This window comes from Petaurus breviceps, unplaced genomic scaffold, assembly GCF_028583685.1.
Source record: "Petaurus breviceps papuanus isolate PSGF00001 unplaced genomic scaffold, PetGlider_PUasm1.0 38, whole genome shotgun sequence".
In the NCBI taxonomy this organism is placed as follows: domain Eukaryota; kingdom Metazoa; phylum Chordata; class Mammalia; order Diprotodontia; family Petauridae; genus Petaurus; species Petaurus breviceps.
In genome coordinates this window covers 95,639,583-95,664,434 of record NW_027186304.1, presented here as the reverse complement: position 1 = coordinate 95,664,434, position 24,852 = coordinate 95,639,583, and the positions used below count along the sequence as shown (strand labels likewise).

The 24,852-nt window shown below is 37.2% G+C and overlaps 1 protein-coding gene across 8 annotated transcripts in view; it reads left to right on the top strand.

Annotated features, from left to right (window-relative positions):
* PAG1 (phosphoprotein membrane anchor with glycosphingolipid microdomains 1) overlaps positions 1-24,852 on the top strand; it is a 238,446-nt gene that overhangs the window by 19,616 nt on the left and 193,978 nt on the right. For 7 of the 8 annotated variants that reach the window (XM_069100177.1, XM_069100176.1, XM_069100178.1 and 4 more), the window contains exon 2: positions 23,297-23,341. The gene's annotated coding sequence lies outside the window, so the exon portion shown is untranslated. Of the gene's footprint in view, positions 1-23,296; positions 23,358-24,852 lie in introns of all 8 variants that reach the window. The other variant, XM_069100175.1, reaches the window with a different exon arrangement.

Genomic DNA, 24,852 nt, shown 5'->3' with positions numbered 1-24,852 from the left:
TCTTTCTTTCTTTCTTTCTTTCTTTCTTTCTTTCTTTCTTTCTTTCTCTTTCTTTCTTTCTTTCTTTCTTTCTTTCTTTCTTTCTTTCTTTCTTTCTTTCTTTCTTTCTTTCTTTCTTTCTTTCTTTCTTTCTTTCTTTCTTTCTTTCTTCCTTTCTTCCTTTCTTTCTTTCTTCCTTTCCTCCTCTCTCTCTCTCTCTCTCTCTCTCTCTCTTCTAACTCTCATTTCCTTGCAATTACATTGTATATGTAGTGGTGAAGTAAAAACTGACTAATCATTCAATGTGCATTTCAGTGCCAGTTGTGTGAATAAGAAAATTAAATAACATAAGAAACAAGACAATATATGACATGTAAATCCATTGTGTGTTTCACAGATTTTTATGTATGCATTTATGTATTGGAGAAACTCATCCAATGAAGTGAAGATTTATTGGACTGCCAGATGCCCCATGTATCTTTGTTTCAGCCAAATGCAAATATGCTAATCCATGACATGTTGTTAGCATTCTGTTGACTTGATTTGACATTACTGCACTGCTTACTACCAAGGTGGATAATTAAACTGCATTTCACACTAATCTTTGCAAGAGAAGAAATTTCATTATCGGGTGCTATATATCTTCATTTTTTTTTTTTTAAAGCACCCCCCCAGGTTTGTTCACCTTTTCTTGTTTGTAGTTCATATTCTTCAGATATTTTTAATTTCAGTAGAAAACCTGAATAATCATAATCAATAATATTTTGAATATTAGAATTATGTTCCTATATTTAAGAGGTGATTGAAAGTGCTGTTAATGCCTATTGCACATATTCTTTTTTTTTCCTTTCAGTGAATTTTATATTTCCTTCTTCACATTTAGTCCTGAGCCTGTCAAAATTCCAGTCTGCGGCTTTGTTTTTTTCTGGTTGATATGTACAAGGCAGACTCATGACTACACACATGTTATCATCCATGCTAATTCGTTCACTGCTTTATTTTCATCTGTCAGTAAAGATTGTGACAGAAATATAAATTGCAGCTTTTTTCTTTAAGACACCAAATTTAAAATGTTAAGGAAAAAATGAATTGATATTGCTTTTAGGTATTAATTATTTATAGATTTGATATTAAAGCAGTATTAATAGAAGCTTCCCAGATTTATTTTCCTAAGGCAAGATCTAAAATGAAAAAAAAAATTAGAATAATTACAGAATCGTGGAATTAGAACTCGAGGGAAACTTAGACATCATTTGGTCAAAATCTCTCATTATATATTGTAGGAAACTGAGGCCACAGACCCTAAGAGTTTTGCCTAATGTCACACAAGTATATTATTCCAACCCATGTCCTCTGACAAATAATAAGTATATATTCCTTTCTCTGCACTATTCTGCTGCCATTGTCTCTCTTTGTAAAATTATATTTTTATTTATTTTGCTAAATATTTCCCAGTTACATGTAAAAAATTTTTAAACATTCATTAAAAATTTTTTTGGTTCCAAATTTTCTCCCTTCCTCCTGCCCCTCCCCTGCTATTAAGATCACAGGCAATTAATTTTATATTTCACTGTCTCTTGAAGATGATTTCCTTACATATTCTGCCCTCTCCCCTCTGCCCCCTCCCCTGCTAGATTTTAGAATAACTTTGCCCAGGGTCAACATTTATGGTTTTATTTTTGCATGGCTTATTTTTATGTTACAGCCTAAATGATTCTATGACTAATGTGCAATTGAAATAAGGAATTTTGGTGCCCAGTTTAAAAAGTGTTCACTCTGAATAGTTGAGTAGAAAATCACCTTCAAGGAATTATGCTGGGTGGTTTAGAAAAGGACAGTAATCATGCCACAGTGACTGAGAATAAAACAAAGCACCAGGGCATAAAACTCCCATTTAGTTGAATGGTTTCTGTCTACCACAGTTCTTAACCTTTCAGACTGGCTGACTTATTCGTTAATAGTAGCATGGCAGCCTTTGAATTTATTATAGAACTTTCCTTTTAATAAATAATAACATTTCCAAAATTGTTGTTCTCCATAGCGTTTATAATAAACATCTCTGGGCTGACAGTGAACATTCTTCTCTCATACTGTTTTGTAGCCACAGGCCGTTTGGCATTTGGATATTCTCCTCATGTATTTTCACAGCATCACATATCCTGAAAACAGTCAGCCCTGGATTAGAATAAACCCTCTGCTTCCACATAAGTATTAAGAGAATTTTTTCCCCCTTTCTGCTTCTCCGTTCCCTTTCTCCCTGTATGCTAATGCAGTTGCTGGTGGTCAGGACCTCCAGTCTCATGTCTAGGAAGCTAGTCATAGGTCTTTTCCTTTTATAGATGTTTGTGTTAACTCTAGGGAGTAATAACTTCAGTAGCAATGTATGTATGTCTTATATTGCAAATAATCATATGGCACGAATGGTGTCTGTTTCACTAGACTTGTGCCTTACCCAGCATATAGTATAGTGGAGGAGATAGATGAATTCTTGAGGAGAGGTTTTGGTGATGATAAAATAAACATGTCTTTAGATCTTATTTAACAGCCAAACTCTGACACAGGGATGGATTTGGAAAGGATGATTGCTCTCTGGCCAGATGTAAAACTGAGCTGTTTGTGGGTAAAATTAAACCAGTCCCTGAGAACAAAAGGGATGAGAAAATATTTATCTTCATCCATTTCAGTTGGAAATTAGTTATAATCTCAGAAAAGAAGCAGAGGTAGAGACCCCTAATAAATTGTTCTTTGGAGGTTTGCAAAGAATGCCAAAACTCTTAGGAAATTAAGAAGTCAACTGTTTAATGAGTTAAAATGTAATCAACTTTTTCATTCATTCTTTGCATACGTATTGAGTATAATAAGATATTATGCTGTTTGTTATATAAAAGGTATAATATACACATGTATATAATATATCATGTACATGTATGTATAATATGCATGTACACATACAAATACCTACTTATATTGTTATACATAGGTAAAGGTGTATATAGAGAGACGTATATGAAACACCATCCAATTTTTTGTCATAACTGTACCATACACACAATATATCCTTGGTTATCCATGCCTTTCTAAATTTCTGTTACCTAAGGTTAAAAAAATGTGGGAAAAGTAGGTGGGGTGGGGGGAGAGAAATCCAAGTTAGAATACTTTTTGGGTAGTTTTCTCTTTTACTTCAGTAAATATTGATTTAAGTACCTACTCTTGGGATAGATTCTGGAGGAGATTAAAAAAAATAAGTTTAGCTAAGACAAGGTCTCCTTGTGGATATTACGGTATTTCTTTATTTACAGTGTTTATGATAAGGCTATGCCTTGAACTATTGTAGTCCTGTGACTCAGAGATGGTGTAAGAGAGGCTGGATTTGGACTTAGGAAGAATTAGTGCATATCCTGCTTCTGACAGTTATTATTAGTTTTCAGGTGCTGTGGGGGTTTCTCATTTCTTTTCTAGTGTTTATATTTGTGGAGAAAATGAAATGAAATGAAATAAATATTTAGATAGTACCTGTTATATGCCAGGCACTGTTCTAAGCCCTTTAAAAATATTATCTCATTTGATCCTCACTAGCACCCTGGGATCTAAGTGTTCTTATTATTCCCCTTTTATAGTTGATTAACAAATAGTTGATTTAATTGAATAACAGATTAAAGGACTTGGCCAGGGTCACACAAGGAGTAAGTGTCTGAGGCTGGATTTGAACTCAGGTTTTCCTAACTCCAGTGCCGGTATTCCATTTAGCTCTGCCTAGAGTACATATGTTTTATGTCATAGAAACAAACAACCTTCAGAGGTAGGTACCCCAGACATTATTCCCATTTTGAGGCTCAAAAGTCAAGCAGCTATTCAGGGTTCTTCCAACATAGAGTTTCAGAGGCCACCAAGAGCACCCAGAGAAGTTTAGATCAAATTCCAGCAGAAGTGGAGATTGATAAATGGCTGCTCCTCTCTTTTTATCTCAAAGGACAGGGGCAATTTTACCCATAAATAGTTTAGTTTTACCTCTGGCCAGAGAGTAATCTGTCTTTTCCAAATCCCTCCTTGTCTGTTTGGCTGTTAAATCAAAACTCAGAACTTTTCTTTTTCATCTCCTGCCAAGTCTAGAGGTCTTTCCACCACAACACCAACCCAGAGCTAAACAGGAACCCCTTTGATAAATATATGGGACGAGGGTCGTCCAGTCTCTGTTTTAAGGTCTTTGGTGAGGGTGATCTCACTATCCACCGAGGCAGCCCATCACGCTGCACAATCACAGAAACATCAGACAGTCCATTCTTCTGGGATTCCTGTATCTTGCCAGAGGCACTGCCTGTCGAGTTCTTGGCCTCCACGATCCTTCTCTGTGTCACCCAAAATAACAGACTCTTTCTTGGAAGAGACCAAAGAGATCATCTAGTCTAATCCCTACCAGAATGAGAATATCCTCTACTCCTTTTCTGACAGGGTAGCTAAGAGGCAAAGAGAATAGAGTGTTGGATTTGGAGTCAGAAGAACTAAATTTATATCCTGCCTCAGACACTTAATAGCTCTGTGACTCTGGGTGAATCACTTAATCTCTGTTAGGCCGACTAGGTGGCGCACTGGATAGAGTGTTCACCTGGGGTCAGCAAGACCAGAGTTTAAATCTGGCCTCAGATGCTAGACTCTGTGACCCTGGACAAGTCACTTAACCCTGTTTGCCTCAGTTTCTTCATGTATGAAATGAGTTGGAGAAGGAAATGGCTAACTACTCTTAGCCAAGAGTACCCCAAAATGGGATCATGAAGAGATAGACATGGCTGAAATGACCCAATTTCCTCATCTTTAAAATGGAATTAATAATGGAACCTGTCTTGTCTGGTTTTTGTGAGGATCAGATGAGATAGCATAGGCAAAGTTCTCTGCTATAGTTAAAGGGCTATATAAAGACTAGCCATTGTGGCTATTATGTAGTTTCTACTTGAAAATCTCTAATAATGGAGGCCTTCTATCGTGTTTTTGACAACTCTAATTGTTAGAAAATGTTCCCTTTATAGTGAGCTCAAAATCTGTCTCTCTCTTTAACTTATGCTCACAGGGGCCAATCCTAAGTCTCCTCCCTATTCATGTTGCATCACTTCAAATACTAGTTTTTGTCTCTCTGTGAGACTTCTTCAGCATCCTTTAATAGGCCCTCCTAAGGCGTGGTCCCCAGGCCCTAGCCACTCAGCACTGGCTGGGCCTCCTTGCTGCCCTCTCACACAAGACATTTCAACTACATTCTCTATGCTTTGGAACACTCTCCTTTCTCACCTCTGCTTTTTGGAATCCCTGATTTCCTTCAAAACTCAACTCAAGTGCCACCTTCTACCTATAGCCCTCCCTGATCTCTCCTAGCTGCTGGTGCCCCCAAACAGTTTGTATGTAAGTGATTAATAAATGCTTGTTGACTGTATATAGCTATATATGCACACGTCTTCTTTGTTAGACCATTAGCTTTTTAAAGCAGGGACTGATTCCATTTATCTTTGTATTTCTAGCACTTATTACAGTGCCTGGCATATAGTAGGTAATGAATAAATGCTCGTTCATTGGTTGGTTGGACAGGGTTACTGTGTAGAAGAGCTGGGTTAATAACTGAGGAGATGGTATTTAAGAATTACTGAGTGCATTTACATTAAGAATTACAAGTGCATTTTTGTCTCAGGTACCTCTCATCTTGGCTTTTCTTCCCATTCACCTATCCATGTGGGCTCTGGAAGCTCCAATCCTTTTTGATGCATAGCTTCTTTTTTCCCAGGTTTTCTAACTGTTCTCTTATTTGCTTTTGGACACCCCACAATAATCGGGGCAGTCCCTTCTCCATAATGTACCTCCCACTTCCCTGCAACTCAGTTTTGAAGGACTGTAGATTCAGGATAATAGATTTAGAACTGAAAGGTTTTTTAAAGGATCATCTAATTCAGTACTTTAATTTTACAAAAGAAGGAAACTGAGGCACACAGATATTAAATAACTTGATCAGGGTTAACTAGGTGACCCAGTGAATAGAGCATTGGCCCTGGAGTAAGGAGGATGTGAGTTCAAATCCAGCCTCAGACACTTAACACAAAAACTAGCCGTGTGCCCTTGGGCAAGTCACTTGACCCCAGCTGCCCTCCAAAAAGCAAAAAAAAAAACCCAAAAAACTAACTTGATCATAGTCACACAGGAGCCAGAGCTGGGATTTGAACTCAGGTTCTCCAATTCCAAATTCAAAACTCCACACTCTTCTTTTAGAATGTATTCTCTCTCTCTCTCTCTCTCTCTCTCTCTCTCTCTCTCTCTCTCTCTTTCGCTTTTTGGAGGGGGGAAGACAGGATAATTGGGATTAAGTGACTTGCCCAAGGTCACACAGCTCATAAAGTGTTAAGTGTCCGAGGTCATATTTGAACTCAGGTCCTCCTGACTCCAGGGCCAGTGTTTTATTCACTGCGCCACTTAGCCACTGCTAGAGTGTATTATCTCAAATCTGCAAAAACCTCTGTCTTTAGGAGTTTTTCTACTTAAAAAGCTGACCCCTTAGGTATTTCAACCTGTCAGTCTTGTCCTCTTAACTTTTCATTGTCTTTTATCACTTAATACATAGCTGCCTTGACAGAATTCCCTTCCTGTACCCTGCCCTTCTCTAGTAGAATGGAGCAACACATGTTTCTCTAATTACTGAATATTTTAAAAATTAAATATTAAATTCAGTAAACCTTCTTAAAGCCCATATTGTCCTAGGTAAGAAGGTTAAGAGGAGAGAGAGAGAGAGAGAGAGACAGAGAGAGAGAGACAGACAGAGAGAGACAGAGAGAGAGAGACAGAGAGACAGAGAGAGACAGAGAGAGACAGAGAGGTGGGGTGGGTGGAGAATGCAACCTTTCCTGAAATGACTGAACAACACCTCAGAGATAAGTGAATGGGGTGTGGAGAGGGAGTAAGAGAGAAACCACCCATGCAAAGGCACCAAAGCAGGACAGAGAATAGTGTGTGGAAGAAACAGCTAGTCTGTCTGAAAGAATATACAAGTGGGATGTGAATGCTTAGGGAAAGGAGAGTTACAGAAATGTGGAAAAAAAGGACAGTGACCAGTCAATGAGCATTCATTGAGCACCTACTGTGTACCATGCACTGTTCTAAGCACAGGAACTTAAAAAATTCCTTGCTTCTTTCTATTTACTTTGTTTTAGTTACTCAGCTGGTATGGCGTTTATAGGTTCCTATTCATTCCCATAAGTCCCTCTCCTCTGTGTATGCCCAGCCCATGTCAGAAAACTTTACAATGGAAACATGATTTTTCCTCACAATTCAAATCTGATACGTTTTCTGCAGCCCAACATTTCCATCCCTACCCCTACTGCCCAATTTTTGGAGCACATTTTCAAAAAAAGCCCTTTTTTCTCATTCCTCTCATTAGCATCCTTTCATCAGCCATCCTAGAAATACATTTAAGGTTTCAAAGGGGAAATTTTCAATAAAATGAAATATCCTCTGTCCCCAGGACAGGTGGGATAGTCGTCCTTGTACAATTGCTATGTAGGACAGAATTTTACAGCAGGAGTGGGGAGGAGTGATTAGGGACTCAAACTGAACTCTTAACAGATGTGTGGTTTTCTTTTATTCAGAATCCATCTTACATGTCTCTGAATTCTTATCCTGAACATTAAAGAATTCAGGAGCTGGGCAAAGATTCATTTGGCTGGCCTCTTAACAAGGTTCTTTCCCATAGTCTTTATGCAGTCAAAACTCCCCATCACTTCAATGAGAGTTGTGCCTGCAGGCCTGTTGGATTGGATCCATTGTTAGACAGCTTCTGAAGGAAATGAAAAGAGGAATCATAACAGGAGTGATTTGAAAATAAGGTTTCTGAAGTCTAGAGAGTCTGTTGCTTTAGTGTGCAGACAGATTTTGTTCTTAAAGACAATTGTTTTATTTTTATTGGTTGTTAGGAAACATATATTACAGATCTTTTTATAAAAAAAAAATTCCTTGTGTGAACTGCTTTGGTATTCATGATAAGTAGTGGGTATGCAAGGTACACGGTGTACCTTATTGTGCACACGGGCATTCTTTATTCTAAGGAAATCCAATAGGTGAAAATCTCACTACATAAAAAAGTTCTTTGTAGATATAAAATGCTATGTAAATATGAGTCATTACACAGAAGATTTTAGGGGACTGTTCTTGATTTTTCAAAAGGATTCACCATAGGAGTGCTTTTAATAGCAAATTTCCCTCTGCACACTTAAAATATAATTCATTTTCCAAAAATTCTGTGTTAAGTGCCAGGCTTCCAGGAGCACAGCTCTGGCAGAAATTAACCTTGCAGTTTGCCAAGCTTGCACAGGCGAGACACTGTCAAATCCAGGTTGTCATCCTGATGAGGCAGATTAGGGGTCTCCAGGAACTAGGGACCAGATAGAGACCCAGAGACCCATAAGTCAGTCTGGCAGGGACCCTTCAGTGGGTGCATCCAAGCAAGCATTCAGGTCCCCAGCAATGGAGAGGTCTGGCCTTAGGCAAGTGGAGGTCCTAGCACACTGGCTGACCATGAGGCTGTCCAACAGGAGGCAGAGATGCAGGCAAGGGGTGAAGTTGGTGTCAGGAAAGTTGAGAAGAAGGTAAAAGGGGACCGAGTCAGAAGGACTGAAATTCAGGATCTGTAACATATGCCAGTTGTTTGGCTTAATAACCAAAATCATCAAACCTATAAACTAAGCTTCCTCATTAAGATACTGATTTAAGGGATATACACCAAACAGCCTCTGGAGCTGGACTCTTGAGAGTCTTCATTTTTCTGGAGAAGGAGATACCAACCATGCATAAAATGGGCTGGAAATGTATCTCAGGCTCTATGTGTAAGTACAAACCAGTTGCTGCAATTTTTGAGAAAAACTGGATTAACTAGCTACTATGTTTTCAAAATAAAGAGTTGCTTAGCTGAATTCAACTGCTTTTTGCTTTTTCTTCTCAGATGGTTTATATATGTAGAGAGCTGCACAACTAGGTCTGGCCACCTAGGCAGTCATTTACCTGTTGTGATCCTAAAGTGATAATGTTCAAAAAACATATTCTGAACCCATGATGCCCTAGATACACGTAAGTAGTGGTTGTATTCCTGTTGATACTCCATGCTCATGATTCTCCTCCTAGAACAGAAACTTCTTGAGGGCAGCAGCTGTTTGTTTGTTTTGGGTGTTCATATCCCCAGTGCTTGTCACCGGGCCTTGAATGTGTGTGGTGTGAATGAATGCATGTTGAATTTAATATGAGGCGGGTTAGGTAGGTTAGGTAGGACTCAAACCCCATCTGAACTGAAATATCAGACAAAGGCCTGCACAGGAGGTCAAATCGCAGTTACAGGAACTAGGTTAAAGGTAAATGGGAAGACTATTAATGCTGAATTGATAACTGAGTCAGTAATGCAGTTATTAGCCTGATTGGGGGGGGGGGGGGGCTTGTTCCTCCTGCCTAGGTAGGTGGATTGGTCTCAGAATCTTTGGCAAAGCTGTACTTCCAAGTGGGGTTTAACAGTTTTGGAGGTTAGAAGAATGTAGGAAACGTAGGAAAAGGGAACTAAGCAGTTTGTCATTCACGCAAATTTGCTAGCTCATTATTAAAAGTTGTCCTCCTTTGTTTACTTATTTTTCTGTTCTTAGCATAAATTGCTGTGCAGCCATGGCATGAGCAAGTAAGCTACCTTCAGCACTTTAAAGAAATGCCATCTAGTGACAGAATTTCAAGTCAAAAGATCTGATCCTACCTGCCCAAACTAGTAATGCCCCTTTCCTCCCTAACCACCTTGTGTATATACATACACATATATGGGTTTGTGTATGTATGTGTATATATGTGTGTGTATACATACTTATATATTTATATATGTGTATATATTTATATATATATGTGTATGTGTGAGTATACACGCTTATATACACATAGTCTTCCCCCTTAAGATACTTGAGATAAAAAAAAACCATTGATTTTTTTTTTTTTTGTATTCCCAGTGCCTAGCTGTTTCATGTGTAAATGACCATGTTAGTCCTGCCTAAATCCTAGAAACCATTCAGGTCCATTCAGAATCCTTGAGCCAAACAGCAGTAACAAGACTCTATGGCAGTGGGGACTCGCTCTGCTGCCTTTCAGATCATCAGAATAAAAGCCTCAAAACTCTACAATGTTTCACAAATGTGTTGTGATGCATTTGGGTTTTTTGGTTCCACTTTCACAAGACATAGGTACTATATAAATTTGCATTGATAAAAATAGTCTTCTTATAGAGAAGAATGTCTTATACTTCAGCTGAGTTTGAATCACAAGAGGTGATTCCCTGGACGGGGGCAGTTTGGGCACATGGCCACGTTCATTATTAATTCAAGTGCCTCTCACAGTGCCTTACACAGACTTCAGTAACAAGGACCTGTGGTTTCAGCAGCATGGGTGTTTCCTCCACTGCTGGAGTTGACAACTCCTCCATACTTTAGTTAGTGGATAGCTGGTGTAGTTATAAACAGTCAGAACCCATTGGCCAGCCTTTCCATGCTGAGCCTCTCCAGACTGGACTGTGTTGATCAGTACATTGTCAGTGCTATTTTCAAATCCTGTTCTGTTGGTATATACTTCCAGACATATATAGTCTTCAAGATTTTAATCCTCACTACAGATTAGATTAGGTTTTAAACTCAATTCCACAAATATTTGTTAAGCTCTTCTTTGGGTAAGGCACTGTGCTAATAGCTGGGGGCAGGATAGAAAGGACAAAAGCATAGATTTCCCTTGCAGAAGCCCCTTATTGAATTGAAACAAAACAGAAGCGGGGAATATTTTGGCTTCTGTAGAAAATTCGTTAAAAAAGAAACTTTTTAATAATCTTACCTCACTAAAAGGTGTCAAACTGAGACCATACTCAACCGCATTAGAACATTTATTTAGCCCTTACTATGTGCAAAGCATTTATTAAGCATTTACTGTGTGCTTAATAGTAAAGTGTCTTAAATACATTAATATGTATTTTAAGTTCTTACCTTGTTACATTCAGTAACCTTTTAAAAAACAACAATGAACATATTGTTAGAATGGATAAATAGATAAGTTATTCATTAAGTGCTAGGTACTCTGCTAATCCCTAAAGATAAAAATAGAAGCAAGCAAGACAGTCCTTGCCTTCAGGGAACTTACTTTCTAATAGGGGGGAAGGGAGGACATTTAGAAGGAGACCTGGTCCCAGGCAGGATACTGTGAAAGCTCACCTATCAGAGTTAGATGACCCAGAGTCAGAATCTGGGACTGAAGGGGCACAAGGAAGTGTGAGATGAGGCAGAAGGGATGGAGAATGTAGATGATGGCCCAAATGTAGACAGAATGATGAGGACATGGTTAGGAAGGATTGAAACTTCTGATTGGCAGATTTTTTTTTCTGGGCATCTTTCACTCTAACCATACATCTTTTTAAAGAACAGCAGTGAGATACCATGACCTCTTTTACTAATACCTATTCCAGTGTTGTAGTGGAAAGCACACTTGTCTGGGAGTCACAAAGCCTTGGCTTCAAGCCTTGGCTCTGCCCATTACTAGCTGTGGGACCTTAAGCAGGTCACCTTACCTCTATGGACTTCATTTTCCTCATCCACAAAAAGGCAAATGTGACTGTGTCTTGAAGGTCCCTTCCAGCTCTGTCATACTGTGAGCTTGAACATTCTATAGAGTTGCCCCAAAGCAAGCCTGTTTTGAAAAATACTTATTTTTCCTTATTGTAGCTTTTCAAGTGGGAGCTTTTTAAAAAAGATTATAAATTAAATTCTTGGGTAAGTGGAAGTTGAACTAGAGGTGGCTTCTGATATCTCTGAGATCCTGTGATAGTGAGTCTCATTTTGATCATCAGGAAATTTTTCCTTACAATTTAATTCCTTCATTTTGTATTTTAAGCCCATTTCTTCTTTTTCAGTCTTTAGAGAATGAGGAAGATCTGATCACTATATTCTGTGTAAAAAGCCCTTCATGCCTTAAAGATATAAAACCACTTCCTCTGTCTTCTCTTTTCCATTTTTAGTAGTCTCAGTGAGCTTTTTTTCTGACTCTTGAAACATGTTCCTGTCTTTCATCTAAATATGCTCTGAGTTGCCCAAATCCCTAGATTTTTGAAGTTGAAAGTTTTGATCCACCTATATTTACCGCTCTGTTTCATCCCTGAAATGAATAAATGTTCAGGAATACGTACTTTAAATGAGAGGCAGTGTTGGGCCTTCATTGCCTCTCACATAGATTACTGCAACAGCCTGATAATCCATCTCCCAGCCTCAAGACTCTCACCATTCTAGTACAAACTAAACATTACTGCCAAAGTAATTTTCCTTAAGCACAAATCCATGTAACTCCCCTATGCAGTCAACTCCAGTGACTTCATATTGCCCCTGTGATAAAATATAAACCCACCTTCTTTCTTTTTGGCAAGGTAGTCAGGGTTAAGTGACTTGCCAAGGGTCACATAGCTAGTAAGTGTCAAGTGTATGAGGCCACATTTAAACTTAGGTCCTCCTGATTTCAGGGCTGGTGTCCTATCCCGTGTGCTACATGGCTGCCCCAAACTCCTCTATATTTAAAGCCCTTCACAGTCTGTCCTTGGCCTATCTTTCCAACCTCATTGGGCATTAGTCCTTCTTCAGCATTCTGTCATTCAGCCATACTGGCCTTGTTCCTCACACAGGATGATCCATCACTCTCATCTTCATACCTGTGTCTCTGGCTGTCCCACATTCCCACAGTGATTCCCTCCTTGTCTCCTCCTTTCAACTCAAGCACCATCTTCTTGAAAAGGCTTTCTGGTTCCCCTCGACTGTTAGCACCTCTCCCCCAACTTCCTTGTATGTAACCACTTTGTACATATTTGTATTTATTAACTTTATTATTGTTTTAGATAAATTTATATGTGCATTTTTTTGTTTTCCTCATTAGAATGCTAGTTCCCACATAGATATTGTTTCATTCATTTGTACTTTCCCCCAGCACATAATTAAGTTCTTAATAAATATTTGTCAAGTGATTAATTGTTGTTGTATAGTGCACATATGGTCAGCCTGGCATAGTGGGCCTCAGAGTCAGGAAGACCTGAATTCAGGTACCACTTTTGACATATAGTTGATTTGATAGTAGTTTGTGACCTAGGAAATTAATTTAATTTTTCAGTGCTCAAGGTAATTCCCTAATTGTAAGTTGCAGAGATGATAATCATCATCATCAATCATCATCATCATCATCATCATCATATTAACAGTAGTGCATACTATGTGCCAGACACCGTACTAAGTGCTGTAAAATATTATCTCATGGGGTGGCTAGGTGGCGCAGTAAATAGAGCACTGGTCCTGGAGTCAGGAGGACCTGAGTTCAAATCTGGCCTCAGACATTTAACACTTACTAGCCATGTGACCTCGGACAGGTCACTTAACCCCAACTGCTCTGCCCTCTCCCCTCCAAAAATAAAAAAAATATATTATCTCATTTGATCCTCAGAGCCAACCTGGGAGGTAGATACTGTTATTATCCCCATTTTACACTTGAGGAAACTGAGGCAAATAAGTTAAGCAAGATAATGCATACCTGCATTGGTAAAAGAAGTTTCCTTATCTTGAGGTTACCCGTATCAGTGAAATCATAATCCCAGTCCTTATCCCTGTCCGTATGTATTTTTTTTTAAAAGCAGTCGGGGTTAAGTAACTTGCTCAAGGTTACGTGGCCAGTTATTTTTGTGTGGGTGTTAAGTATCTGAGGCCGTAACCGATCTCAGGTCTCCCAATGCTGGGGCCTGTGCTCTTACTCACTGCACCACCTAGCTGCCCCCTCTATGTATTTTTTAATTGGCATAGTAGATAGAATTATGGAGTTGAAGACTAGAAGACCTAGATTCAAATTCCACCTCAGAATTTACTCTCTATATGACTTTTCACAAATCACTTAACCTTTCTCAACACAAGGAGGCCAGTTACAAAAAGAGAGGATCCATATATACCAAAATATTGATAAGCAGCAGTTTTTTATAAGTAGCAAGGAAATAAAAACATTTTGGGGAATAATTAAACAAATTGTGGTACATAAATGTAATGGAATATTACCACAGTGTATACAATGATGACTATGATAAATACAGAAGTATGGGAAGACTTATATGAATTGGTGCAAAGTGGAGTAAGCAGAACCAGGAAAACAACATACATGATGACTACAAGAATGTACATGGAAACAACAGAATCATTGAAAGTAAATGTGGTGATAGAAAAGACTATCTGCATCCAGAAAAAGAATTATAAAGTCTGAATGCAGATCAAAGCATACCATTTACTCTCTCTCTTTATTTGTTTGTTTGTTCTTTCTCATGGTTTCTCCCATTGGTTCTAATTCTTTATAACAAAACTAATGTGAAAATATGTTTAATATGAATGTATATGTAGGGCTATATTATATTGCACCCCATCTTGGAGGGGGGGAGGGAGGAGGAGGAGAAAATTTGGAACTGAAAATCTTACGGAAGTGAATGTTGAAAACTAAAAATAAATAAATTAATAAAAAATTTTGAGAATTGACAGAAAGGAAGGAAGGAAGAAAGAAAGAAAAAGAGAGAGAGAGAAAGAAAAGGAAAGTCAATGTGGTGAAATTATATTGGCTGTTTGGTTCTGAAGAAATTATGTGCAGGCATTTCTCCCAGCCTTTTTGTAGAGGTGAAGGACTATGAATGTAGAACATTTAAAGTCAGATTTTCATTTTTTTGGGTGGGGAGGATATGTTGCTTTTTTCCCCTTGCTTTTTTATAGTCTTTGTTTAAAAGGATGGCTTTTGGGGAGGAGGGAGGAAAATAAATACATTGGAAAATGTGTAAAAAGTATATCAACAAAAATAAGGAAGGGGGAAAGGAGAGGGAAGGGAGGAAGCAAGAAGAGAAAGGAAGAAAGAATGGAAGGAAGAAAGAAAGAAAGAAGGAAAAAAGTGAGGGAGATCCTCTTCTAAAGTCTAATTCACAATGTTCTACCTTACAGTTTTCAGGCTTTTTCTTTAACAGTAGAATTGTGTATCTTAATTTTCCTTTATATCCCTAGAAACTCTAAAAAGAAAAAGATCTTTCTAGTTCTCATATTGCCTTTTCTCCAATTTAAGTTTAAGATCACCAGTAGACCTAGAAACTGAAGTTTTATTTCATGCAGAAAATTGGAATGCTTTCAAGTGCCATGAATCATTTATTTCTTAAGTGGTTCTTAAATTGTTGATGTCTAAAAGGATGTTAAAGTAGAAAAGGAGAAGAACTGAGTTGAAAAGTATCCCAATAATCAGAAGATTTTATTTAAATCTTGGTTTAGAAGCACATTGATTTAAAATACCTACTTTCCTTAAGTCTGAATGTAGTTTCTGCCAAGGGTGTACATCCTTTCTTTTTTGTTGTAGTTATTGACATGATCTTTGACACCTATCTTGCAATCATTTTAGATTGCATTCCCGTCATCTAGCCAAAGATTAGGTTACCATAATATTAAAAGAGAATCAAGGCTTTGTGAAAACTGTAGGGGACAGGAAAAGAAGGGAAAAAGGCAGAAGCATTTCACACCTGTCCACAAGGTGTGCAGTGCTCCTCACTGTGACTACATATATAAATGAGGGGGGCAGCTAGGTGGTTTAGTGGATAGAGCATCTGGTCAGGAGTCAGAAAGACTTCCCCTGAGTTCAAATGTGACTTCAGACACTTCCTAACTGTGTGCAAATTACTTAACCCTGTTTGCCTCAGTTTCAGCATCTTTGCCAAGAAAGCTCCAAATGGGGTCATGAAGAATCAGGCATGACTGAAAAAACAACTGACTTTAAATCAAATCCAGGAGACATAGCTTCTAGGTCTAGTTCTAACACTATCTGTTTTACTTACCCATCCAGGGCCTCAGTTTTTCATTGGTAAAATTAGTGTGTTGGCAATCTTTCAGTTTCCTTCCAGGGCTAAATTTCTGTTACTTTGGTTAGACATCTGCTCTGACAGTTAATCACTAATGGAGGGATTCTTTGCTTGTCCAGAAGTTTGCATGAAGCAGTGGAGAATCAGTGAAAAGAATGTTAACTCTTCCCCATCATTCTTCTGGACACATTGTCATATAGGCAGGGATAAAGCAAACCTGAGGTTTTTATCACATAGTTTGATCATTACTAGTTTTGTTGTTGTTCAGTCAGGTTGGATTCTTTCATGATCCCATTGGGGGTTTTCTTGGCCAAGATACTAGAGTGGTTTACCATTTCCTTTGCCAGTTCATTATACAGATAAGGAAACTGATGCAGTTAAGTGACTTGTCCCCCACAATTCAGATCTTCCTGACTCCTGGCCCTGCACTCTCTCCACTGGGCCACCTAGCTGTCCTGCTGTTGCTGGCTAGACTGAAACAAAGTTTTCCTAGTGTCACAGAAGATGAGAGAGAATTATTTATGAAATTGTTACCATTGGAAGATGTAGATTCTAGCTATTGCTATGACAGTTTGCTCGTCCAAAGAGTCTGTTTTATGTCATCCCTTCCTAGTGAAACATTTACTTAGATTAGTGTCAGATGTTTAATCCAAGTCTCATTAGAAATGTTATGTATGAAGTGGTCCTCAGCCTTGCCCTATAAGGTCCTAAGAAGGAGTGATCCTTCTCATAGGATCCTACATGTAGAGGTGGAAGGGACAGGTCTTCTGAGACTACTCCCTCATTTTGTAGATCAGAAAATTCAGAACCAAAGTTTATTTGATTTGCCCAAGGGCACCCAAATAATAACTATGAGACATCTGCTTCTCTCCCTGGTTTCAACTCCTGGGAACAAGATGCCCCTTCCAAGTTAAGGTGATCACATCTAATATCACCATGCTGCCTACCTCAAGCCTTAACTGACACCACCTCCCTCAGCTTCCTCTCCCCTCTGATTGCAGGGCTGGAGGGCAGAGTAACAAACTGGTGCCAGTGCCTTCCAGAAAATGGGACTTTTGGACTCGCTCTGCTCTGCCTCTGCTGTGCTGTCTCATTTCAACTTCAAGGAGCCAACATACCTTAGTACAGTGCCTGGCACATAATAAGAAGTTAATAAATGTTTATTGGATCTGATTGGTAGGATTGGAACCCAAGTCTTCTGACTTGAAATCCAATGCTATTTTCTCTGTACTAGTAGTGTTAGGTAAAGAGTATATAGAAGAGATGGCACAGCTAGGTAGTGCAGTGGATCGAGCACTGGACTTGGAGTCAGGAAGACCTGAGTTCAAATTTGACTGCAGACACCTACTAGCTGTGTGACCCTGGGCAAGTCATTTAACCCTGTTTATCTTAGTTCCCTCATCTGTAAAAAGTGCTGAACAAAATGCTGTTAGGTTTAGTTTACTGTTCTCTGGGGATGTTTTTCATCAGTACACACCTTTGAAACACTCATTCATGAAGAGCAGTTTGCTTATGGTGATGTAATTTTTTAAAAAAACCTACAAGAAAAAAGAAATTGATAATGGAGAGTCTTGCTGAATGATAGCAGCATTGCAGGATCACATATCCCCCTGTACTAGCCAAACTGTGAACTCAGCACAACACAGAAATTCATCATAGAATTCTCTGACCTTGGGAAAAAGTACACTGCCAAAGGGTGATCTAGTAGAATTTAAAAACTTTGTAAATAGGACCTTGTTTGTTAGAAGAATGGAGTCTGACGTCAGAATATCAAATATTTGGCCAAACTGAGTTAATATAGTGTTTGTCAAGTTAGAGATTCAAGCTTGATATTGAAATACTAGTCAGAAAGAATGAATATGTAAGTTATGCATTATCTCCAGAGGCACAGTGCTGTTCTCCAAACTCCACTGGAGAATGGAAAACATAAAAATCGTTGTTCATCAATTCTCTTCCTAGAAGTGGGGCTTTTGGAATTGTCTTAGATCCTTGTCTTGATCAGAGTAGCTAAATCTTTCACAGTTGATCATCCTTAAAATATTGCTGTTACTGTATACAGTGTTCTCCTAGTTTTGCTCACTTCACTTTGCATCAGTTCATTTAAGTCTTCCCAGGTTTTTCTGAAACCATCCTGCTTGTCATTTCTTATAGCATAATACTATTCCATCACAATTATATGCCACAACCTGTTCAGTCATTCCCCAATTGGTGGGCATTCCATCAATTTCCAGTTCTTTGCCACCACAAAAAGAGCTTCTATGAATAGTTTTGTACAAATAGATCCTTTTCCCTTTTTAAAAAATCTCTTTGGGATATAGACCTAGCAGATACTATTAGCTTTTCAAATTGCCATATCATGCTCTTCAATTCTTTTGAGCTTTCACTTCTCTAAAAATGCTTTCATACAAATCTCACATACCTACTCCATCTTGGACTTGTGAAGTGTGTTTTTTTGTAACCTGTGTGAGACATTGTGTTTATTCTTTTTTAAAAAAATTTATTCTTGTTAAATCCTACATTAGTCAATAAAAATACTTAATGGTTAATAAATATTTATTAAGGGTCTATTATATTCTATCACAATCATATATCATAGCTTGTTCAGCCATTTCCCAATTTATGGTCATCCCCCCAATTTCCAGTTCTTTGCCACCACAAAAAAGAGTTGCTATAAATATTTTTGCACATAGAGGTCCTTTTCCCTTTGGGATCTCTTTGGGATTCAGACCTAATAGTGGTATTTCTGGGTCAAAGGGTCTGAACAGTTTTATAGCTTTGGGCATAGTTTCAAATTATTTTCCAGAATGACTGGACTAGGTCTTCAACAGTGTATTAGTGTCCCAGATTTTGTACATTCTCTCCAATGTTTGTTTTTTTTTCTGTCATGTCAATCTGACAGGTGTAAGGTGGTATCTTAGAGTTGTTTTAGTTTTTATTTCTCTAATCAGTAGTGAACTTTGATTTCTTCTTCTAAAAACTGTCTATTCATATCTTTTGACCATTTATCAACTGGGGAATGGCTCTTATTTTTATAAATTTGGCTCATTTCCCCATATATTTGAGAATTGAGGCCTTTATCAGAGAAATTTGCTGCAAAAATATTTTCCCCCGGTTTTCGATTTCCTTTTTAATTTGGCTGCATTAGTTTTGTTTGTGCAGAAGCCTTTTAATTTCATGTAATCACAATTACCTCCTCTCTTATCTCTTTTTTCAGTCATAAACTCTTTCCTTATCCATTGATCTGAAAGGTACTTCTTTCCCATGCTTCCCTAATTTACTTATGATATCGCTCTTTATATCTAAATCAGTTATCCATTTTGACCTTATCTTAGTATATGGTGTGATATGTTAGACCAAGTCTAATTTCTGCCAAACTGCTTTTTAGTTTTCCCAGCAATTTTTGTCGATGTCTTGTTCTTATTCCCAAAGCTTGGATCTTTGGATTTATCAAACAGTAGATTACTATGGTCATTTACTACTGTGTATTATATTCATAATCTATTCCTCTGATCCACCACTCTTTTTCTTAACCAATGCCAGCTTGCTTTGATGATTACTATTTTGTAATATAATTTGAAATCTAGAACTGCTAGAGTTGACTTCCTTCACATTTTTTTCATCTATTCCCTTGATATTCTTGAACTTTTGTTCTTCTAGATGAATTTTGTTACTATATTTTTCTAGCTCTACAAAATAATTCTTTGGCAGTTTAATTGGTATGGCACTGGAGAAATTAAATTAGATAGAATTGTCATTTTTCTTATTTTGCTTTGGCCTACCCATGTGCAATTAATATTTTTCTAATTGTTTAGATCTATCTTTATTTGTGTGAAAAGTGTTTATATAGCTCCTGAGTTTGTCTTGGCAAATAAACTTCCAAGTGTTTGATATTATCTACAGTTATTTCAAATAGAATTTCTATCTCTTCCTGCTTGTTTTATTGGTACTATATAGAAATGCAGATGATTTATGTGGGTCCCTATCTTGTGTTAAGGAAAAAAATCTTCTCCTAATGAAGTGAATTAGCACAGGAATGAATAAGGCTCCATTCTTCAATTTCTGGAGTGAAAGACTGAGGCTGGAAGTTAAGCTGTGCTTGTTTTCCCAAAGAGTAAATTTCAAAAAGAAGTTTTTATACTTTCTTTATAAAGAGCACAAAACCTTATCAGTTAACATAATAGCTTGTAGAGTAAAGCCAGATGCAGAATATAGTCAAAAGAAGGGAGCATCAAAGAAGATGCAGCTGGTTCGCTCAATTATTTGGGGCCCTCAAGGCCAAGCATATTCAATTAAAAAAAAAAAGAGGAGATTTCATAGGTTTAAAACATTAGTATTTCTCATAGTGACTTGTCTCCTTACAGTAAAATTTATTGTTCATTTAAAAATTATAAATTTTTATGTTTATCATTTGTTGTGAAGTTGATATTTTGTGCACAAGCATCAGACTTTCTATTTTTCTCCTTTGAATTTATTCTTATTAGATTCATCCCAGTTCTCTTACCTTTTTAAAAGATCCTTTTGGATCCTAATTATATCATCCAGCTTGTTAACTGTCTCTCTTAGATTTGTGTCACCAACATGTTTGATGAGCATAACACAGGACCAAACACCGATTCCTAAAGATCTTCTACTAGAGACCAGCTATTATGTTGACATTGAACTGTTATTGTTATCTGGCCATTCAACCTTTTCGGAATCTATTTCAATGTAAAACTACAGAAACTGTCTCACTTCTGTGTTTGTATCTCCAGATGCTATATTGGTATTCCAAGATACATGGCCTTGGTAGGTGCTTAATAAGTGCTTGTTATATGGTTTAAACCTCCTAACTCAGATCAATATTCTTCTTGGCCTCTACAAGTTCTTTATCTTATTTTCCTCATTGACTGATTTTTATCTTCATGCCATCCAAGAAACAAAAAAGTTAAAAGCCTTCTAGCACCACAATTTGAAAGTGTCCATTCTGTGCTCAGATTTTCTTATAGTTTAACTCTCACAGCCATACATTGCTACTGAAAAAACCATGGCTTTGACACTGTTGGCAAGGCAATATCTCTGCTTTTTAGTATGCTGTCCGGATTTGCCATAGCTTTCCTTCCAAAGAGCAAACATCTTTTAATTTCAGAGCTGCAGTCATGGTCTACAGTGATCTTTGAACCCAAGAATATAAAATCTGACACTGCTTCTTTTTCTTCTTTTTCTATTTTCAAGGAAGTGATGGGACTAGTTTCTCTGATCTTCGTTTTTGTTGTTGTTGTTAAGCTTCAAGCTAACTTTTACGCTCTCTTCTTTCACTCTCCTCAGGAGACTTCTTCACTTTCTTCCATCAGAGTGATACTCTCTGCATATCTGAGATTGTTGATATTTCTCCCAGCAACCTTAATTCTGGCTTTTTGAGTCATCCAGCCTGGCATTTCCCATGATGTATTCTGCATATAAGTTAAATAAATAAGATACAATAGAAAGCCCCATCATATTCTTTTCCCAATCTTAAGCTAATCAGTTGTTCCATGTTTGGTTTTAACTGTTGCTTTTTGACCCGCATGCATACATACAGGTTTTCAGGAGACAAGTACCTGTCTTTTTGAGGACTTGCTACATTTTGTTGTGATCCACACAGTCAAAGACTAGTGTTATAAATGAAGAAGAAGTAGATGTTTTTCTGGGAACTCCCTTGCTTTTCCCATAATCCAGCAAACGTTGGATATTTGGTCTCTAGTTCCTCTGCCTCTTTGAAAACCAGCCTGCACTTCTGGTAGTTCTTGGTAGGACTGCTGAAGCCTTATCTTATGGAATCTTAAGCATAATCTTGCTGGTGTGTGAAATGAGAGCAATTATTTGATAATTTAAACATTATTTGGCATTGCCCTTCTTTAGGACTGGGACATAAACTGATCTTTTCCAATCCAGTGGCCCCTGTTGAGTTTTCCAAATTTGCTGGCATATTGAGTGTAGCACTTCAACAGCCTCATCCTTTAGGATTTTAAATAGCTCAGCTGTAATTCTGTTACCTCCACTGGTCTTATTGTTAGCAATGCTTATTAAAGCCCCCTGGACTTCATTTTCTAGAATGTCTGGCTCCAGATCAGTAACCACACCATTGTGTTTAGCAGTCATGTTAACATCTCTCTTGGTTAGTTCTATCATACATTCTCGCTACCTCTTCTTAATCTCTTCTACTTCTGTTAAGTCCCAACCATTTTTGTCTTTTATGATACACATTTTTATGTGAAACAGTCTCACACTTTTCTTTAAAATTCCAAAGTCCTCCAAATCATCTTCCCAGATATTTTCACCATTCTCCTGATTTTAGCTCAAGTCTTCTCCTCTTGTTTTTTCTCTCATACAATCTTCTCTGTAGGAAGCTAGAAGTAGAATTCTTTAAGTGTGTGTGTGTGTGTGTGTGTGTGTAGATAGATAGATGGATGTCCTTTTCTTGTGACCAGTTAGACATTTACCTTGTTAACCAGTGGTGTGTGTGTTTTTTGTTTTTGCTTTTTGGAGGGCAGTTGGGGTGAAGTGACTTGCCCAAGGTCACACAGCTAGTTTTTGTGTTGTGTCCCAGGTCAGATTTGAACTCAGGTCCTCCTGATTCTAGGACCGGTGCTCTATCAGTGGTGTTTTTTTAACCTATTTTATAGAGTGTAAACGTTTTAAAAGCCACATTTATATCAAGACTTCTTGCAGGTAAAGGGAGGGGTCAGCCTAGGCAATTACCTTATGCTACTAAAAAAACTTCAGCAAAAGGACTTCCAGGAATTGAGTTATCCCTATGCCACATGTATTCTATAATTGAGTTCACTTTTCCCTAGATCCTCTATACTTTTGGGAGGAATGTTTGTACCAACTGAACTAACTATATCACTATCATAAATACCTTGTCCTAGTAGCTAATTAAGACTGACTTACTGATTGACATCAACTTATAGTTGTGGTGGTAAGCATACCAGTGAGGGCTCATGCTCTATGTAATACTAGAAAGGACAACTCTAACCCTTTAAGGTTCACTTTAGGATGCTGAGGGAACCTTAGAGCCAGCCTCTGGGAACCCAACCTGCCAGTACAAATGGAAGTTTGGGATAGTTGCCTCAGAGCATGTGCTATACTTCTATTTTAGATAGTCAAGCATGGTTTTTGGCTTTATCACTTCCTTAGTTTTTCTTTTCCTTTGAATTGAGAATAGGCATTTGAAGAAAAATTTTCTAGCTATTTCACAGTGTGCTTGTTGTGAATTATTTATGACTTGGATCGTGGACACTTCCTTCCCAGATTGCATCTAGTGTAATAGAATGCTATGATTTGCTTTAAATTGTCAGTCTTATATTCACTGTTTCTCTTACTGATTTACCTCTCCCGCCCCATCTAAAAAAGAGAATACTAACATCATTTATTTTTTACTTACAGATGATTTTGAGATGCAGCTCTTGAGAATGGCATACTACAACTGAGGTACAATTTTCTTTGGGTGGGTTTCAGTCTAATTCAGTAATTGTTTCTTTCAAGTTAAAACTAAATTGAACATAAAATTCATCTTTGTGACTTTTAAAGCAACATATATGCTGAATTTATTTGTAACAATATATTTTTATATTTTTAAAATTATACATTTGAAAAGTAAGCTGTATAGTTTCATATATAGTCAGTCCTCTTCTCTGTTCTATTTATATGCAAATGCTTGTTTTATTTGGTACTTGTGAAGTTCAGAATTTTTTAATATTCTTTTTTTTTAAAAAGGTGTTGATTATACTTTCCTGTTCCTTCTACCACTTTAATGGTCTTTTTCTGCCTCCTTCATCAGGTTTTCTTCCTCCTATCTCAAAATTTTGTCCTCAGACTTCTTGTCTTTTCTCTTTATACTTTCTCTTTTGGTTCTAGTGCTTAGCACAGTGCCTGACTCATAGTAGAAGCTTAATAAATATTTATTTATTGATTGATTGATGGGTGCTGTTTTCCAATCCTATCCAGTTAGCACTTTTAAGCAGATGACTCCCAAATCTACATTTCCAGTTAATGATTCATTTTTCTGGAAGTCTTACTTACATTCTTATTTTAAGAGAGCTTTCCTTTTAAGTCTCTAAGGAAAATTAGGCATAGGAACATTTCAATAAAGAAAACTAAAATACAGGTTCTCTCAGATATGACTTATTTGTTAAACATCTGATTTCCAAGAGATTTTATGTAATTTTAAACAAATCCATTTTGTAATTACCAAGGATTATCTTTGCGCATTCCCTAGTGAAATTCCCAAAAGGATATCCATCAATCTATATGAATTTTTATTGAACTTAAATGTAGACTTAAGATAATTATTTTTCAAATAAAATAATAAATTTGATACATGTTTAATAGAAATTAAATGTGAATTTTGCTAGTACTTGTTTTGAATATTAATAAACAGTCAAGTGATAGTTAGCCATGTGCTAAAATGAAAACACTTATTGAAAACATTTGGAAACTAATATATTCTCTTACACTATCAACTCAGTTTTAGAAAATGAATTACAAGATATATGTTATGTTTGATATGACTAAATCATTCAGAACTATATAGATAGATATCCATCAGCCCTATATGTAGAGATACAGTTGATTGATCTAGTAAGCAACAGAGAGAAAAATTGCATGATTAAAATTTTGTGTTTAAAATCAAATTATCTCTCAAATTGTTTGCTTCTCTATATAGCTTTATCTAGGGTTATGTTGAAATAGCATTTGAATGAGATATTCTTAACCTGTGGCTAAGAAACAAAAAAAAAATTTTTATAACTGTTTCAGTTTTGTTGGTTTCCTTTGTAATCTTCTGTATTTTATTTTCTATATTTAAAAACATTCTGAGAAGGGGCCCATAAGTTTTACCAGGCTGCCAAAGGAACCCATGACACAAAAAAGGCTAACAACGATTAAAATGAACTACTTTTGTATTCTCTTAATTTGAATGCCAAACTACTTTTGTTTCTGCG